Raw genomic sequence first — 20,193 nt, forward strand, 5'->3', positions numbered from 1 at the left:
GTCAGAAAAAATGACATATCCCCATTTGTTAGGAAATGAAAGTCTTAGAAAAAATCATATTAAGTGAAGTAAGCCAGACTCAAAGGAACTTAGGCTCAACAGTTTCCCTCATTTGTCATAATCAGTAGAAACCTTGGGCTCTACTAGCAGAGATCTGCAATAGAGCAAAACCTTGATACATAAGGCCATATAGTATGAAGCTAATTGAAAAGAGCTCCAGGATATAGAAACAAAAGCCATATAATGAATGATTGTTGTCCTTAATGTACTATGTTATCTCTCATCTCTTTTGCTGTCCCTTGGTTATCTCATATTGTTACAGTATCTCACTTTGTTATCTGATATATTGGATATATTTGTATTTGGTTATTTGAAATTGGATAGGGAAGGGGGGAAAACCAAGATGGGGGGGTGGAGGGGAGGGTAATGGGGACCAAGACATGTGAAAGGGTATCAATATATGTGAATTAATGCACCTTCTATCTGGCAAATATCATGTAACCCTTTTATTAATTACAATAAAAAATTTTGGTAATAAAAAAAAGAAGTTTCTTCTCCCTCAAGGATTCAAAAATCTACAAATGTTGCTTTTTTTAAACCAAAAAGGTAATTTTTTTATTACAGAATTTATTAACATTGATTTTTACATCATATTTAAAATGACATGTTTTACATACAAGTGTTCAAGAAGGGAATCTCTATATACTATCACTGACAGTTTTTAGAACGTAATCAAAATTAGGCTAAGGGTTTGTATATATAGATACATATTAATTTATGAAACAAAACATTATGTCTATAGCGTATAATTGAACACCTAGATATATAGTATTGCTCAACAACCATCAAATGTAGATCCATGCATCATAAGAGTAGAGGATGAACAGAGGACCAGAGATAGAAAAATAGTATGAGAGACAACAGGGGAGGTAAGGAAAGAATAATGAAGGAGTGTAAGTTTATTATAGTAATGAAGAAAAGGTATAGTGTAAGGATGACTGACTTAAGGTGATAGATAGGATATTTGAGTACAAAGTTTAGCAAAAATTAGATAAAACTTATGAAAATAAGAGTAATAAGAAGACCAGAGAAAAGAGGGAGGTAGATGTAGGAGATTACAATGATAAAAATTTTAAAAAGAAAAAACAAAACAAAACAAAAAGAGCAACAAAGAACATAAAACAAAACAGAACAAAAAACAGAAAAATAAAACAAAACAAAAAGAAAAAACAAAACAAAAAAAAAAAAAGGAAAAGGTGGGGGGAGATTCCTCACTATTGTGAATTCTTACCCAAGAAATACTAGGGTTGAGAACCAGGAGATTAAAAAGCAGGTGACTGTATCAATATGGATATCATTTTTATTCATATTGTACTCAGAGCTGTCACTATGTTTCTAGGAATGACCACAGTGACAGAATGAATGCGGGAAAAGAAAGAGAGGAAAAAAAAGAAAAGGAATATAACATTCTAGGAATGACCACAGTGACAGAATGAATGCAGGAAAAGAAAGAGAGGGAAAAAAAAGAAAAGAAATATAACATTTAAAAAAGTGTAGATAAAATGGCAAAGAAAAAATAAGAACACCGAAAAATGCAAATGAGAAGTGGTAGAAGAGGGGGAGGGAAATGGGGAATAAGACATGTGAAAGGGTATCAATCTATGGGAATTAATGCACCATCTATCTGGCAAATATCATGTAACCCTTCAATTAATTACAATAAAAAATATATGAAAAAAAAAGAAAAGTGGTAGAAGAAAAAAATAGAAAGAAAACAACAACAACAAAAAGGGTATTCTTCAGTTTTTTTTTTTTTTTTTTTTTTTTTTTGTCGGGGGTGCAGGATAGGAAACTTGTGTCTCTACTAAATTCGGGATCCAAACACTTCACAAAGTCTTTTTCACTCACTTGTGATTTGGCTTTGCGGTTTTTTGGATCAGATTGCCTGATTGGGAAACAAAGCTGAAAGTGTCAGGGGCGGCTTTGTTTACCAGGTCTGTTGGCAGTGCAGGGGGATGGACTTCAGCAGTGCTGGGGCCAGATTTCCGGCTAAGGGATCTCTGGGAAATCCTTTGCCAGTTAGAAAGATGGCACTGTCAGCAACACCTCTCAGGCTCCAATTGCTTTGGCCGGGCCTTTGCCAGCAGTCAAGATGGCGCTGCTACTCAGCTGGTGGGTGAGGGGCTCCCTCCCAATGCCGTTCTGCGAGCAGAAGTGGAAACTTCTCCTTGGAAGTACTCACAAATTGCTGGATTCTCCAGTTCCGTGAAGCTGGTAGGTCCGTGCAAGGCCTTGTGTCGGCTCTGGGCTCGCGCAGGCTCTGTGTGGCTGTGTCTGGAGCCGGAGGGTCTGCGCCGGAAGAGGTGCTCTCTGCTCTGATTGAGAAGAGAAGCTTGTCTCCCTGGCTGCTCTGCAGCTGATTGAGAAGAGAAGCTTGTCTCCCTGGCTGCTCTGCAGCTGATTGAGAAGAGAAGCTTGTCTCCCTGGCTGCTCTGCAGCTGGCGCCGCTCTATGATGTCTTCTTGCGTCATTTTTTCTACCTTTCTCCTCTCTGATTGAGATCTCTATGTCACTAAAGCTTACTTAGGATCGATTTGAGGTATGAATTTTACCCTACGCTGCCAGAACTGGTATCTTGGCAGGAGCTCAGAAAGACTCACACTTAACTGCTGCCATCTTCTGCTAATCTGATAATTGAGAACCTTTAAAAAAATTTATTGTTGGGGTAATGTATTGAGGAGTTACAGTTACATTTGTGAGAGTGGATACATTACTTCTTGAACATTGATCCCCTTCTCATGTTTTTCTTCCACTTTCCCTTGCCCCACCTCTTCCCAATCACCTTGTTTTTCCACTTCACTATTTCAAATAAACAAATAAGTGTATATACAATATACCAGGTAACAAAGTCGGGTATAGTAATAACATGAGATAAAACATAAGGGGAAAAATGAGAAAAGAAATAACCTCAGTACATTAAGAACCATAATCATAAAGATAAACTTCTTGTTTCCAAATCCTAGAGTTCATTTCACTTAGCCTAATCCTATATGGCCACATGTTGAAAGAATCTTAAAGAAACATTTTCTGAATTGATTTTGAACTTCAGGAATTGACTCTCAATCTGGTTAGCTTTAGAGATACTGATGCCTCCTTCTCCAGGCATAGAGAGGACACAGGTAGATAGATCACGGTGGGATGTAACTCCCCCATCACCCAGCAATTCCACTACTTGGCATTTACTCAACTGTATAGAAACAAGGACATATTAAATCCACTAGCACAATGACGTTCATTGCAGCACTATTTACCATAGCAATGATATGGAACCAACCTAGATGCCCCTCAGTTGATGAGTGGATCAACAAGATGTGATATTTATACACAATGGAATTCTATGCTGCTGTCAGAAAGAATATCATCACCCCATTTGTAAGGAAATTGAAAGACTTAAAAAAAATCATATTAAGTGAAGTAAGCCAGACTCAAAGGAACATAGGCTCAATGGTTTCCCTCATTTGTCATAAGCAGTAGAAACCTTGGGTTCTCCTAGCAGAGATTTACAATAGAACAAACCATAGATGCATAAGGCCATATAGAATGACATTAAATGAAAAATATATGAGAAAAAAGAATGACGTTAAATGAAAGGACCACCAGGATATAGAAACAGAAGCCATATAATGAGTTATTGTTGTCCTAAATGTACTATGTTATCTTTCATCTCTTTTGCTATCCCTTGATTATCTCATATTGTTACAGTATTTTACCTTGTTATCTGATATATTGTATATATGCTTATTTTGTTATTTGAAATCGCGTAGGGAAGGGGGGGAGAAAAAATGAGGGGTGGGGGGAGTAAAATGGGGACCAAGACATGAGAAAGGGTATCAATGTCTGTGAAGTAATGCACCTTCTGTCTGGTGAATATAATGTAACCTTTCTATTAATTACAATAAAAATATACGAAAAAAGAAATATGAAAAAATATTACCCAGGGATACACTTACTTAAATACCTAAATAAAGAGGCAGAGATCTGAGTAAGGAAGTATATGATACTTTTACCTATTTTTGTAAAACCATTGTGGAATGAGATTGATTGTTTTTAAATATTTCTTTGCAATTACAAGGAAGAAAAGAGATAAGCTTAGACAGTACATATCCAGCTCAAGTGTGTAAATGACCTACATGCTCAAACTCTAAGGGGAAACTCAAGAGGTCTGAGATTTGTGAAAATGAAACCCAGAATCTTATCATTACCCTGCATGAACTACAAAATGATGGAATGCATGGTATTTTCAGTTTCGTTGGTGGTTTTTTCTGTCTGCCTGTCATTGTCCCTGTCTCTCCATTCTGTCAATTCTGATCTTCTGAGTAAAAGAGTAAATTGGCTCCTACCCCTAGCAGATCAATAGAAACTAAGTATGAGTATCCTTATGTATCATATAAAAGCTATATGTCAAGTTTGTAAGTCAGGAGATTGTTTGCATTGGTGTTTACTATAACCACTTAATGGCTTTGAATTTCCATCCCTTCTTGTACTCTGTATTCAGAGAATCTTTTAAAGAACAAATATGAAAATGTGACTTTTCTGTAAAATTATTTAACAGTTCCACATAACCTTTTGAAAAAGTCAAACTCATCAGCCTGGCCTCCATGGCTGGGTGCCTTTCCTCTCCTCCTGCTGTATGATCCAGCTGAAGGGAGCTACCTGCTGTGTTTCACACCTGCAGATGCTGTTTTCAACTAGTAAACATTTTTATCCCCAAGCTGTTGTTTTTGACCAAATACCAAACTCTAATTTTTTTTCTAAGTGGTGACCATCCACTTCTCTTTCATGTGTAAATTCAAGTAGTTCAAGTGATATATATATATATATATATATTATCTCATTTGGGGTAGCATCTATTTTCTAGACAGTGTTTTAACTTTACTATTTGGGGACAAACAGAACTTATGACATGCCTTTTATGGGTTATTTTACTATCCAATACTATTCTTTCCATATCTTATACTGCACCTTGCACTAGCACAGACAACCAATCCTTATATTTAACACCAGTCACAGCCAAGGTTATTTGTAGAAAATCCAACCAAACAGATGTGACACAGTCACTGCTGAACTCTGCAATAATTTTAACAAAGACAAGTCTGCATGTGGGAAACCCTTTTGGCAAAACAGGGTGATATAACAAAGAAAAATACTTCTACTAGAACAATGAGTGTGAGGAAAATGGATGAGAATGGAAAAAGAATAGGCAGGACTCAACTGTCAACAGCCGTGGACTGTTTATTAAGGAACAGGGAGGCACAGACCTTCCTGTGGGATTGGAGATTGTGCTGAGGCTAAATTTTGGGGTAGGCTTATATAGGGCTTAACAAGGAAGCAAAATTTAGACAATGGGTTCTGGTTTCTTGGGGGCCTAGGGCAATGTTCTTGGTCAGGCTACAATGGAATGTCCAGCCTGTTTTTGTTTGTTTGTTTGTTTTTGTTTTGTTTTTGGTCCATCATGGGGCTTGAACTCTGGGCCTAGATGCTGTCCCTGAGCTCTTCAGTTCAAGGCTACCACCCTACCCTTGAGCCAAGCCCAACTTCCCATGTTCTAGAAGGTAATTGGAGGTAAGAGTCTCAGCCATCCCAGCAACAAGCACCTAGACCCCTGGGACAAAAGTTTAGTTCTGGAGCAAGAGGAGATAGATGACATAGGAGAATACACCATGGCCAGAAGCCAGAAAAGTTCCATTAGGAGTATGAGCCCATAACCAGTCAGGAGGTAGGGCTGGGTTGGACTGGTTAAGTCCTGGTAAAAGGCCTTGATCATTTCCTGTGAATAGCAGTAACAAAGACACGAATGTAAGTTCTTGTCCAGTTAGAAGGTAAACAGGTATGAATATTAGATGGGTATTAATGGGCATTAATTAGGTGGGCATTAACTATTTTCTTTTGATCTCCCAGCTCTGGTTAGTTTGGAAGTACAGTTCCTTTTAGGATGTAACACCATCTCCTATTGCTCCAGGACTAAGCTTTTGTCCCAGGGGTCTAGGTGCTTGTTGCTGGGAAGGCTTTTCCTATTTGGCATCTCTCCGGGGTTAGAACTCAAGGCCTGGGCACTGTCCCTGAGCACTTCTAATCAAGTTTAACATTCTACCATGTTGAGCCATAGTACCATTTCCAGAATTCTGTTACAGCAACACTTCCAGAATTCTGCTGGTTATTTACTCATGCTTCCAACCTGGTTGGTTAATGGAGAGATGGAGTCTCAAGGATTCTTCTGCCAGAGCTGGCTTTGAGTCACAATCTTTGCCTAAAAAACCCTTTTTATTTCCAATTAAAGCATCAAGGAGATCAAATAGAAATATAGTTATTCTTAATTGTGTATAACACTTTAGGATACTGAGATTAAGACATTATAGGTGTCACCAAACCTTTGTGATTACAACAAAGAATGCAGGAGGCATTGTCCTTTTAGCTCCATATCCAAGGCAGCTTACGTTAAATGGTGCTCATTTTAAGGACCTTAACATAAACATTTCCTTTAAGATATATGCATACCATTTGCTACATACTCAAACCTTCTGGGGTTTGTGCAATGCTGTATGGATCACACAAACACTCACATGAAACAGACACTTAAGATGTCACTGAGCACAGAGAATGAGAGAAGCTCTCACACTGCTCCTTTGGCCTGTAGGGCTGGGTTATCTTCAGAACTGCCTCAAAGTGATTAACTGTGACTCCACCCAGCAGAACAGAGCAATTAGATTTTTAGGTTTATTTCACAGCTGGCTAAGATCTGGGCTGGGTGTCATTCCTTTTAACAATTGCAGCCAAAAAGCACAAGGCAAAACTTAAGATTAAGGCAACAACAAAGTTCAACAGATTTTCCATGCTTAAATGAACATTGATAACAAGAAAATCTTTAAAATAATTTTGGCAAAGCTTGGAGGAAGAGTGGAGGTCAGTCACATGAAATCCCACCGTGTGACCTTTGTCTCTCCCTAGATAGGTGTAAATCTTCAAGATCTGCAGAGAATTGGAGGAGGGGTTGCTAAACAGACTTCTAAGAGGAGGATAACACTTTTAACCTGTAAACATTTTAAGGGGAGGATGTGACCCAATGAGGGTATTAAAAGTGAATGTCTGAGCAATTGGATAGAGTTACTCAATAGGGAAGAGGTGAGAGAGGGATTTCTCCTGCAGCTTCCTAAGAGTTTGCCTTAGGGAGACATTAAGAATTCAGATTTTGTTCGGAGTAGGTTTAGGAAAGAGTAAAGGAATGGATTAGTGTCTTGAAGGCAAAAAGGATAGGATCCCAATAATTAGGAGAGGGCATCCCCAATGTCCTAATTAAATGGTGTCAGGGGGGTCAACAAATGTGAGGGACTTCTGGAGTCTCCAGGGACCCCGCAGACCGGGTTGGTTAACTTGTCCTGAGGCTTTTGGACAGTAAATGGAGTTAGTCAAACAGCGAAGAGCCTCCTGCATGGAGGTCCAGAGTCTGAGGAGAAGGAGAGGTAGAAGAAGGAATAGATGAGGCCTTCTCTGGATTTACACAGATGACCAAGAATACCCATCCATGAGGCAGGCATGGGTTAAGTTGGCAAAGTCCTCGAGGTTGGTTCTGGTGGCTATTTAGCCCTGAAATAAGGTCAGAAGGGTCTCCACTCCCGATGGAGGAAGGCCTCAGAAAGGGAAGGTTCCATGAAAGGAAGCCAGGAGGCAGGCAGAGGGGACCCAATTACTCCTGGTGCTTTTCCTCTCCCGGGTTTTGGCACCAAATGTAAGAAAAATAGAGGAGAATGGAAAAGGAGTAGGTAGGACTTAATTGTCAATAGGTGAGGACTGTTTATTGAGGAATAGTAAGGGGCATAGACTTTCCTGTGGGATTGGAAGTTGTTCTGGGGACTAGATTTTGGGGTAGGATTATATAGGGCCTAACAAGGAAGCAAAGATTAGACAATGGACTCTGGTCCCTTGGGGGCCTAGGGCAATGTTCTTGGTCAGGGCCACAGTGGAATGTTTTGAGGGGCTATTATCACCTTGGGACCCAGGGTGGTTTTGGCCAAGATAGGAATTGCCGACCTACAGACAGGTATGTAGTCAGACTTGTCAGTGTGCACCTGGTGTCTTGTTTGACCCTGGGGAATGAGGCAAGACTTAATCCTTCAATAAGAATCTTATCATCTTAAGTGAGAACTGTTTAATGAGACGCTGAGTTAAAGGTGAAGGGCAACTACCACCATAGAAGATACTAGACATAGGATTCTTTGCCATTTTCAGGAGACAATTGACAAGTGTGGAGTAAACCGTATATCATTCACACAGCAACTTTATATTACTTTCACTTTTGTTAAGACATGCATTTTTTCTCTAAGAACATAATTATTTTCTTAACAGTAAGAGAATATTGTCTGAAAAGGATACCAAGAAATATTTGTTGGATATAAGAATGAAAGGATTGAAGGCATAACCAGTAAGTCTTTTGTTGACCACACTTGTAATTGAAAATTAGCAAAAGGAACCTCAACCATCTCTAGGTTCCAGAAAATTAAAGAAGTAGGTATTTTTGGCCCCTGTTGATGGTCTCCTATTGTCTTTCCTTAGAGGCATTCAAAGTTATCTCATTTCACCTTGACAACAAATATAAGACTGAAGTATTGTTATCTAGTTTTATAGATAAGAAAAATTAGCTCAGAAGAATCATATATTTGATCAAAATCTCACATATCATCACCACAGCCAGTTTATATTTAAAGGATGGACTCATCTTGCCTTACTCCTGGTTCCTTCTGCCATTCTCTTATGAGTCCACTGTCAGCTTCCTTTCCTGGGCATTCCAAATTCCTCCACCTTCACTAAGTGCATCTAGGCCTCTTGAGAGTTGGAATTATAGACATGATCCACCAATGTCTATTCTACCTCTGCAAGATATTCTCTGCAATAATATAAAGGTGAGTTTCTGCATCATTTCTATTTTCTTTTTGGGAATACGGGAGATAAAATATCTTGATGTGAGCTTAAAAATGATGAGATGTTTGGTATTTACTGCCTAATCAAAGAACACATCACTGTTTGCCTGTGTTAGGGAAATGATGTCTGCTAAGTCTACAAGTTTTAAAATTAAATGGAGTGTGCATTAACCTTTCAGAATTCCTCCAATGTGAAAAGCAAGCAGATTTTTTAAAAAACATTTTTCAAGGTACCTGAGCTTTTGGCCTAGCTGAAGAATCTTGGATGTAGATAGAAATAGTTTTTGTAGCCTCATATAATCATGTTAGGTATTTGAAATGTGAGAATTCCTTCAGTGTAAAAATTGAACATTCTTACCAACTTTTTTTTCTAGAAATTTAGTTGTGATAAAATGATACTTAGCATAGCATTTATTATCCAAATCACAACCAAATGGACATCTCTGTAGAGTGGCATGACGTCACCCTCAGCCCCGCAATATCTGTGGGTTCTATGACCTCCAAGTCAATGAGCATCAGCTAAAAAATATTTGAGGAAAAGAAATGATATCTGTTCTGAACAAGCACAAGTACAAACTTTTAAAAATGTTATTCCTCAAGTTATATAACCATTCTCTATGCACCAATTACATCATGTTAGAGTTTCACCAGCAATTTAGAGGAAATTTCAAATACAGTGGAGGATATGCACAGGCACAATGCAAATACTATGCCATTTTAAAATAAGGAATATAAGCATCTGTAGATCTGGGTATCTGCAGAAAGTTTTAGAACAGTTCCTTGCAGATAAAATGTGGGACAAATGTACATTACCATTGTTGTGTAGTCAATCTCTAGAACTCTTTTGATAGCGCACAACTGAAGGTCTTGGCACATATATTAAATTGCCTCCCTGACACTCTCCCCACTATACCTGGAGCAATTCACCACTCAATTTTCTGTCTCTGTGATTCTGCACTGTCAGGTACCTTATAGAGGAAGCTTGTTTGCAGTTACAACACTTACAAATTTATGGTTAGATTATATCACAGTATCTTCAAGGTTCATCCATGTTGGAATACCTGGTATCCCTTCTTTTTAAGGTTGAATAAAAAATTACAGGGCATGATTATGATGATACACTTTGTTTATTCATTCAATCATTGTTGGGTATTTGGGTTGTTTTTAACCTTTTGGCTATAGTGACCAAGGCTGCTAAAAAGTGTGAATGCAAAAAATAATTATTTTGAAGTCCTGTTTTCAAAATTGTTTTTGTAATATTACTGAAAGTTGTGGTACCCTTGTTTTTAACTTTTACTGCTTTTTGTTACAGATTGGCTTTTTAAATACTTCTGCCAATAGTGCTCTGGGATACTGTATTTTTAATGTCTTTACCAACTTTGATAGTTTTTGTATCATCATTTTTGCATTAGCTATCCCAATGGATGTGAGCTGGTTATCAAACTGTGATTTTAAACTCTCCTAAAAATTAGGAATTTTCAGTGTGTATTCATGTTCTTCTTTATTATTCGTAGGTCTTCTTTGCAGAAATGCCTGTCTTTGTCTTTTGTGCATTTTAATTGGGCCATTTTGGGGTTCTGCCATTGAATATATAAATTAATTCAATTTTAGAAACATAATTTATAGATATTTTCTCACCTTTAATAGGTTTCCTTCTCTGTTGAGTCCTTCTTGGACACATAGAATTCTTATTTTGAAGTACTCTAACATTTATTTTTATTTTTATTAACTGTGATTTGATGCTGGGTGAAAGGAATCATTGCTACGTTCTGTATCATAAAAGACTCCTGTTAAACTTGACTTCCTAATACAACGTGGAATTTATGAATTGATCCTTTGTTGAATGTTAACAAGGAAGTGTTAAGTGCTGACAAAATCTTTCTTAAAAAGTTTATTCACTGCAGTTCCAAAATCTATGTAAACAGTTGTGTGTGTGTGCATGCACACACGTGCAGGTACATCTGCTAGGACTGAGATTTGAACTTAACTATGACTTGGCTTTTTTACTCACAGCTGGTGTGAACCTTGCGTCTACTTCTGACTTTTTGCTGGTTAATTGTATATAAGAATCTCACTATAGGCCGGGAGTTTGGCCTAGTGGTTAAAGTGCTTGCCTAGCATGCATGAAGACCTGGGTTCGATTCCTTGGTACCACATACATATACAAAAAAGCCAGAAGTGGTGCTGAGGCTCAAGTGGTAGAGCTCTAGCCTTGAGAAAGTCCAAGGACAGTGTTTAGGCCCTGAGCTCAAGCCCAGGACTGGAAAAAAAAAAGAATCTCACTGATTGTACAAAAGGGCTGGCTCCAAATCTTGATTCTGAGATGTTAGTGTCATGAGTTTTAGGTATGACCACTAGCACTCAACTTAACGTGTTATGTATGTAGTTTTATTATAAGCTCTGGAGATCATACTCTTCCTTCCTGAGCTCCTCACTCCCACCCTCTGCTCATCTTTCTAAGGCCATCTCTGCTCTAATTTTTGCATTGTTAGTTCTCTTCTAATCTTGTCAGAAAAGTAAACTATCTTCATCAAATCTACATTCATTTACACAGAAAATGCACCAATAGGATGGCATGATGTTTAAAACTGAATTTAAAATCTCTCACTGAATTAGAGCAAGGAATTTGTCTGTCATTCTCACTGCCTGATCCTTCATAAATACTAGTAATGTACTTATAAGTATGAAACATAATTCATGCATTACCTCTAAAGAGACTAATATTATCCACCTGATATGTAAAAGATAATTACATCTTTCATCTAAATTTTGGAAGGACTAAATGGAAAAAATGTATGTATGATGTTTGGTAATACTTGGCAAGGATTTCTTACAAAGCATGGGCATCAGTTATTGCTTAATAAGACATTAGACTTTCTGGGTCCAGAGCGTTCTTAAAATTTGTGATATCGTTACCAAATGACTACATGATACTGTTTGAAGAAACCTGTGTGAGGATTTTTCCTTTGTGTGTGAATATAGGCCTAGATAAATTATGGACATAAAAGGAAACAGTATCATTCATGTGTGAAACAAATATGATTGCCAGCTGGAGTTCTAAGAGATTTCTTGTAGACCTAGATTACTAGATGACGGTTCCTAGAACTGAGCTTGAGCTAGTTCTCAATGGACAGTACACATGCCAGGGAAGCAGAGAAGGATAAAGCATATTTGAAATATTCTTCCTCTATCAGTTTGCCTTTGTAGTACAAGCTGTTATAGTTTATGCTATTAATTTTGTACTTCATCCTAAAGACTAGAGGTTAATAAACACATTAATAGTTTGTATAAAAGTTAAGATAGTAAATATTTTAGGCTTTGTGGCTACAAATGATCTCTGTATCATCTTCTTTGTTCTCCCCCAATTCCTTTTAATATCCCTGTATGAATGAAAAAAAACCAAAATAAACAACAACAACAAAAACCTCCTAGCACATTTTACCACTCAGGCTGTACAGAAACAGGCCACAGGCTGTATTTGGCATAGTTTGCTGACCACAAGACTCCATCAAAGATCTGTGAGCAGTTACTGTACATGAGGCCCTTTCTAGGAAAACATCTAGGACAGAACATTGCCTTACACATCTCTTTTTCCATAGGCTTTGTATAAAAGACAGAGCATCCTTTGCAATACAGCATACAAATTCTTTATGTTGCTATTTCTCCCTTGTAGAGTTATATCATAATTGCTATTAATAATTACAAATGGGTACATTGTAGGCACTTAATGGCTACTTTAAGAATTGAATGTAGGAGGTTAAAATGCTTTATGAACTCTATAATAAAGAAGTTTTATGGTAGATAGTTAAGAAACAAATGTTACAAGAAATGCAGATTCTTCTAGTGTGTATCATAAAAATCTGATGGTCTTTATGCTAGTGACTTAATTCTATAAGTCTCATGTGTTTGTGTTTAAAAGTCTTTCCATCAGCACCAAGAGTGAACTAAAGACAGGTAGAGTTCCTTTAGTGATTTCTTTTTCAGTGATTGAAAAGGAGAATTTGTCCAGTCTCACAAGAAGGTTGATTAAGCATTTTGTTATAGAAACCAAATTGCATTTCATTATATAAACCAAATTGCATTTCTTTCTTTTAAAGTAGTATAACAGAACTTGAAAACTTGAAATTACCAGTAGTTAATTTTCTATGTTGATGTGGATGGGTCACAATATTTTCATCTTTGGTCAATCAAAATTCTAGATATTTATGTGAAAATATTTTTCTTTTTGTAAAGAGGAAAAAAGTAAACCAGATTATCTTGGTAATCAAAAATGGGTCATATTCAATCAGTGGAATGCCTTAATTGAAAAAGAATGACCTAAGAAAGAGTAAGTTATGCCAGGACTTTGGGCTTAACTTCATTTATTTCAGTCTAAGCTTGATAGCCTAGATATACCACAAATATTATGTTTACCTCCACAATCATATAGGGTACTTCTTTAAAAATGAGTCTCTCTTTTGTGTTCTCTCTCCCTTTTTTTCTCCTTCTCTATGCAACTACATCATTCTCTCTCTAACGCTTTTGCTCTCTATAAGCATACAAACATACCTGCACATATGGGTTAGTTCTATTTCTCTGAGAACCCTGACTACTATAGTGTGTGTGTGTGTGTGTGTGTGTGTGTGTGTGTGCACATGCATGGTACAGTATTTATATGTTTCTATGTGTGTGAGAGAGTATTTATGATTGTATAAGCATAATGTGACTAGCTAGTAATATAGTTTTATGACATATACAGATTAACAGATTAAAAATGAGCAAGCAGTAAAGAGGATCTCCAAATATGCTGATGTATGCTCTATGTAATAAATCGATAGAAAAAAGCAACATGAATTCAAGCACAAAGGTTCAGACTCATAGTGACCCAAGTAGATGGGAGAGCATAGGTGTTTCGATATGATGTTAAATGTTCCACATGGAATATATGCTCAGCAGGGAGTTCAAGTGCTGACTGCTGATGACTCTCAAAGCCAACTAGTCAACTTAAAAAAGTACTTTTAGGTTTCTTAGCCATTATCAAGAATAGGAGTTCTTCATCCATAACACAGTATGAATTATTTCAGTGGTGGCTTAATTAAGATAACCAAGTATATCTGGAGTAACTCTTAAATGCTCTAAGTACTGTTCTTGGGTAAATCAGAGACTATTCCATTCTTTCTAGACACACTGTTTATCAGGGTCATGACAACTCCCAGAGGTGTAAGATGAGATAAAGAAAGCAGAAAAGAAAGAAGTAGGGAGGGAAAGGTGGAAGAAAAGGGAGTAAGGAAGGAAAGACAAGAAAGGAAGGAGGAAGGAAGGAAGGAAAAGTATAAATAAAAGTTACTTGAGTGAATACTGCTGTCTGATATATTCTTTGGGGACAGAATCAGGACAGGCATGCCCTCATGAAGAAGGCAGGAAAAGAAAAGAGCTGACAAAGTGGGATTAGAGTGGGAGATGTGTGACCAGATCTGCTGTTGGGACAGAAGACAGAGAAGAAAGATGAAGCAATAATGTGAAGGCCTAAGTATCACTTGAATGTCAGTTCTTGAACTTCATTGCAGTTTTCTCTGGAATTCATCACATACTTTCAACGGACAGTTATTTCATGAATGTTCAGATGCTTTACATATAAACTAAATGAAAAGTTAATATCATGAAAGGGGGAGGGACTAGCTGTATGATATTCTTTCCTTTCAAACTGTTGTTGTGGTTAATTTTCCAGTGTTATCTATTCATGCTTCTTTTGTTTTGTGGCCTTTATTTGTCCTGAGAGCAGCAAATTTTCACAACGAGTGTCTGAAACTCTTCCGGAAATTTTTAAATCATAGAATGATTTTTCTCACCATTACCTAGCAAAGAAGTAGCAGCATTGTGGCATTTGACATCATGGTAGGAATAGTAATTTTATTTGTTACAATAGTGAAGCAGACAAAGAAATTATTGGCTCTCATTACAATTCTAAAATAAACTGTCATGCTATTTGAACCATGGGCACAATGATGTATTGTCGTCTCTTGTTCAAGGGGAATTCAAATAATTGTGCAGAAAGAACACAATGTCCAAATGCATTTGCCTTTGTGGAAGTAGAAAGGAGGTGTTATTAATGAGGATCTGCAAGAAACCACACTTTTGCTCTGCTTGCCTGAACCAAGAGAGCAATTCCTGCTCCCACTGTATCTTGCATATGAAGTGAACATGTTATTTCAGCAACAGAATGTGTACAGTACTACCACAGGACGAATCTGATGACAGCGGCATTTTTCAGCCATTTTTCAGTGGCGCAGCAGAGGTCCAGCCCAGCATAGTTCCTTTGATGCTGCAAATAAGATTTGTTCTTTCACTCACACTAGAAATCTCATTCAATGTCTGGTCTTGACTGCTGAATGACTTAGGTAAAGGAGTCTGCCTTTTGATTTCTACTGTAGGATACTAATGTATGTCTGTTTGAAAAATTGTTCTTGCATCCTAAAATGTATATATTGCAATCTAATCCTCCATGGGTAGATTCAATTGTTTTAAGTATAGAACTATCTTAAAAGAGGTTATTTTCTTGGGAGGTGACTAGCTCATGAAGCACTCAGGAATGGGCCCAAGATAGCTTGTTCTCTGATAAGAAGGCACCATCATGGGGGAAGAAGGAGGGAGAAGCAGGCATCCCTTGACACTGAGTTGGCTGGCATCTTGGATTTGGGCATCTAATTTTCCAGGACTAAATCACTGATCCCTAACAAGTAAAGACATTAATGTGTGTGTGTGTGTGTGTGTGTGTGTGTGTGTGTGTGTGCATGTGCGTGTATACGTGCACACATAGAGACACATAATTTCTTTTTTGTGGATTTTGTTCAGAAATATATTTGACGGGTGGTGGGGAATAGTTCTCTTTGCATAAATTAAATAATGGAAGTTACTTTTGTTAAATTACCCTCTTCATGCCATTATGTGTGATTTTCATGTTTCAAGCTTGAAATTGGCAAAATCTAGCTACTGTTAGTTAAAAGGATCCTGCCAGTGGCCTATGGTATATCAATTTAAAATGCACTGCAAATATATTCAACCCCAATTGGTATACACACTAAATATTTTAGGTGGATTATTATTATTATCAAACTTGAATTTCAGTGAGATACAATGGTAACCTTTCTGTCTTTAACCCAACTTTGTAAGTATTAGTTTAACTTACAATTTTCTTTCAATTTCCGTTCATTGTTTTTGAACCTTTGCTGCTAACTCAAAATGTGTAGAGCCATTGGTCTGAATATAGGCTACAGATCACTGAGTCACATGGTTCTAGTCTGTTTTCTGGGTTCATATCCTCTATTTCTAGCTGACTTTTGCCAAAGTAGAGACTTATGGGTTAATTGCAATACAAAAGGCTACAGAAGAAATGAAACACTATATTAGTATTTGTAAAATAAAACTTTTACTTTTTATTACTATGAGTCTCTGGGCATGTATTACTGATGGAATAAGTCAGGCCCTCATCTAATGCCTGCTATGCAGACAGGGCACCTTCAGTTAAGCCACATCCTAAGCCCTTTTAACTTAACTGGCTTTTCCTGATTAGATTTCACCTTTGTCCTAGGCCCACCAAAGAATATTTTATGTCTGTCATTGTTTACTGAGATAAGATCTCACTGACTTATTGCTTAAGCTAGTGTGGGTCTTTGTTGCTTTTACCTACCTCTCCCTTGTAGCTGGAATTATAGACTCATGCCCCCTTTCCAGACTTTGTTTGTTGGGGTGAGACCTTGTTAACTTTTTCTCCAAGCTGGCCTTGAACACAATAATCTGCCTAATTTCTATCTCCTAACTGTTTAGAATCACCAGGCCTTTCAAATTTGAGAAAGTTTATTCATAGCCATTCTATGAGAAGCGCAAAATTATAGCGAAACCTGATGATTATCAGGTATCGTATGATTATGTACATAATGACAAAACACTGAAAATCTGTTGATAATGAAAAGGTATGGCATTTTGGATAAAAAGGCATTTTTGAGAAACTTTTGGTTAATTTATGGAAATCATAAAATACTCTTGAAAGGAGGGACAGGAGGTTGCTGGGTTTTTTTTTGTTGTTTTTTTTTGGCTATCCCTGACAGTGTCGTGTTTCTGTGCATGCTAATTGACAGATCTGCTAAGTTAGAATAAAGCGACTTAACTTAAAAAATAAGTAGATAAAATTTTCCAAATTGGGCCGGGAGTTTGGCCTAGTGGTTAAAGTGCTTGCCTAGCATGCATGAAGACTCGGGTTCGAGTCCTTGGTACCACATACATAGAAAAAAGCCAGAAGTGGTGCTGAGGCTCAAGTGGTAGAGCTCTAGCCTTGAGAAAGTCCAAGGCCAGTGCTCAGGCCCTGAGCTCAAGCCCAGGACTGGCAAAAAAAAATTTCCAAATTACCCTATTTTCTCCAAATATTAATGAGTATTCAACTGTGAACAAAATTTTTGGCATTAGGTAGTTGGTTTTGTCCTCCTTAGAGATGAATTTGGGATGATATGAGCTTTGCACTTTTTTCCCCCAGTGGCTCAGACTCTGCATACTATCCTGGAAATAATAAAACGTAAAAAGAAATACAGCAACTTAAAAAGTTGAAATGGGTAGCCCTGGGGTGTAGAGTAAGCTTACAATATTTATAAATCCATAAATATACACCAGTTACAATATAGGTGGCCAAATTTCAAGGAAATCCTAGATAAATGTCTTTAAGGTAGACACATCCTATGGGACTATTCAGTATTGATGGAAACAGTAAAAGTGTATCTAGTTACCCAAGCCTTATGGTTTTGTTTTTGACTTAAGTTTTTAGTGTTGTTTTGTGTCACAGATATTTTCAAATCCAATCCAACACACTACCTACTATTCCCCCCAAAGCAGCAATAAGATGTAGTATGCTACAGGTGCCAGATCAACAGTGTTTTGCTGATGTCCCATTGTTTGATAAATTTTATTTTAATTTATGGTGCTTGATCTCAAGGGCTTATGTTGTCCTTTAGCTTTTTCACTAAAGACTAGTGCTCTACCATTTGAGATACACTTTTACTTTATGCTTTTGGTAATTAATTAGAGATAAGACTCTTATGGCCTTTCCTAATGAGGCTGGCTTTGAACTGTGATCCTAAGATCTCAGTCTCCCAAGTAGCTAAGATTATAGGTGTGAGCTATTAATGCTTGGCTTGATAGAGAAATGTTTTTTATTAGCTTCAATAATAAGTTTCTAATAAAATAAAATAATAAACTTTTATTTTTGTCTTACAGATTTTATTGTTTTTAGTCATTTCATTTGTTCGTCATTCTTGCTCTTGCTGGAAGCAGAAGTCTTCTGTCTATCAATAACTGAATCAAGAATAATGGACAGAATCAAGAATAATGTTTTTAACTTAAGAAAAACTATTGATATTGTGTGGTCTACTTATGCTGACCAATATATTTTAAATGCTATTATTTCTAAGTCATTCTGACTTCCTGATGGGTTGGCAATTCTGTGTTTTAAAAAAGTGAAGAATAATCTAAGATTTATTAGGCTGAGTGAATACATTTAGAATAGTTTCAGAGCTGATTTTAACACCTATGTTACACTTCAGATTTGCAGCATGGAAAGGTGGATTGAGAATTTTTAAAGAGCATGATTTGAAAGGCATCTTCTAAGAATCGTTCAAAGAAAATCAGAGAGCATTGACTGGCAATTTAAGAGACAGATGAAATAAAACCCAAACTATAAAAAAGACCTTGAAGTACATAGCTCCTTGAGTAATTTGAGATGGAAATCTAAAAGGCATTAGAATGTGAGTCTACGTGAGCAGCATCAGTCCAATATGACTTAAAGGAGAGGGAATTGATGAAATCTGCAAAATTCTTTTGGGAAAATGACACAGGAGGCGAGACAAGATGAATGCACCAGTCCTCTCTACCTCAGCTCTAGGGTAGCTATACACTAGCCAGGGTTGAATTTGAGGGGGAATTGGGTCTTCATAGGAAGCTCATGTCACTTATCCCTTCAAGTGAGATAAAAATTATTACTTGGATTTTTTAGTGTCTCCCACACTGCCAATTTTTAATCTCTCTATTGGAGAGATTAAAAAAAATGCCCCAGTGGATGCCATTTGGGTTCTTCCTTCTTGAATTCACTTACTTCTCTAAGAATATTCCTTTTTGCAGAGACTCCAGGCTTTGAGGGGCAGGGCTCAGGGAATTTTCTTGAGAGATTCTGATTCTGCATAAAGCATACCACCTTCTAAGGGTTGATAGTATGAATGTGAGTGTGATCTGAAGAGGGGTATGCAGGGGATGGGGGTGGGGGAGTGAGGGTATCATCACCAACTTCTCAGACATGCGCATGTGTCCCTTACAAAATTCTGCCAGAGGACTTACTGACATTATCTCTGAGATTGTATGATCTGAGAGAATAGATCCTTTCCATTAATCAATGTCCTGCTTTTATCTCCTCCTAAAGCAACTTAAGAAAATTTGTGGCCGGAAGTTTGGCCTAGTGGTTAAAGTGCTTGCCTAGCATGCATGAAGACCCGGGTTCGATTCCTCGGTACCACATACATAGAAAAAAGTCAGAAGTGGTGCTGAGGCTCAAGTGGTAGAGCTCTAGCCTTGAGAAAGTCCAAGGCCAGTGCTCAGGCCCTGAGCTCAAGCCCAGGACTGGCAAAAAAAAAAGAAAATTTGTAACTTTTCCAGACCAACAATCTCATAGTACAGCCACCGCTACCTAAGAGACTTCAGAAAACAATGCTTCTCTGTCCCCAGACCAGAAAATCTGAGTAAATACATCTGTGATGAAGCAAGCAGGTGACAAGACAAGGGTTTTGGATGTATTTTTTAAACTTCCCCGAATCATTCCAAAGTGCATCGTGGCAGAGAGCCTCACGTTTTAATTAATCATGGTAAATTGGTAGCAATTTCAAAAATTAGCATGAGCATGTCCTTCTCTGCTACTTGTCATGACCAGATGGGACTGGGAGGAGAAAGGGGAAAAGGAGAATGAACCAGGTTAGGATGGATGTATTTTAATGATTAACACCTGTCAGGTCATTGCCCCATTCATAGTACAGTCCAGAAGAGAGATAAAACTTGTACTTCCTCCTGAAGAAATCCAGTATCCACACTAAACATAAATGTCCCTTACAGAAATTAGATTTTCTTTTTTTGTGCGTCATGGTTCTTGAACTCGGCCTGGGCACAGTCTTTTGAGCTCTTCAGCTCAAGGCTACAGCCCTACCCCTGGAGCCAC

General features: G+C 37.5%; 1 long non-coding RNA gene across 3 annotated transcripts in view; it reads left to right on the forward strand.

Annotated features, from left to right (window-relative positions):
• The first annotated feature begins 2,190 nt into the window (after positions 1 to 2,190).
• LOC150056769 (uncharacterized) overlaps positions 2,191 to 20,193 on the forward strand; it is a 47,211-nt gene continuing 29,208 nt past the window's right edge. The window contains exons 1-2 of one of the 3 annotated variants that reach the window (XR_016536979.1): positions 2,191 to 2,274; positions 8,760 to 8,954. This is a non-coding gene — a long non-coding RNA (uncharacterized LOC150056769). Of the gene's footprint in view, positions 2,275 to 2,692; positions 2,726 to 8,039; positions 8,096 to 8,759; positions 8,955 to 20,193 lie in introns of those variants that run through there. The other 2 variants (XR_016536980.1, XR_016536978.1) reach the window with 2 other exon arrangements.

This window comes from Megascapheus bottae, chromosome 11 (assembly GCF_031878675.1).
Source record: "Megascapheus bottae isolate mThoBot1 chromosome 11, mThoBot2.hap1, whole genome shotgun sequence".
Lineage (NCBI taxonomy): Eukaryota > Metazoa > Chordata > Mammalia > Rodentia > Geomyidae > Megascapheus > Megascapheus bottae.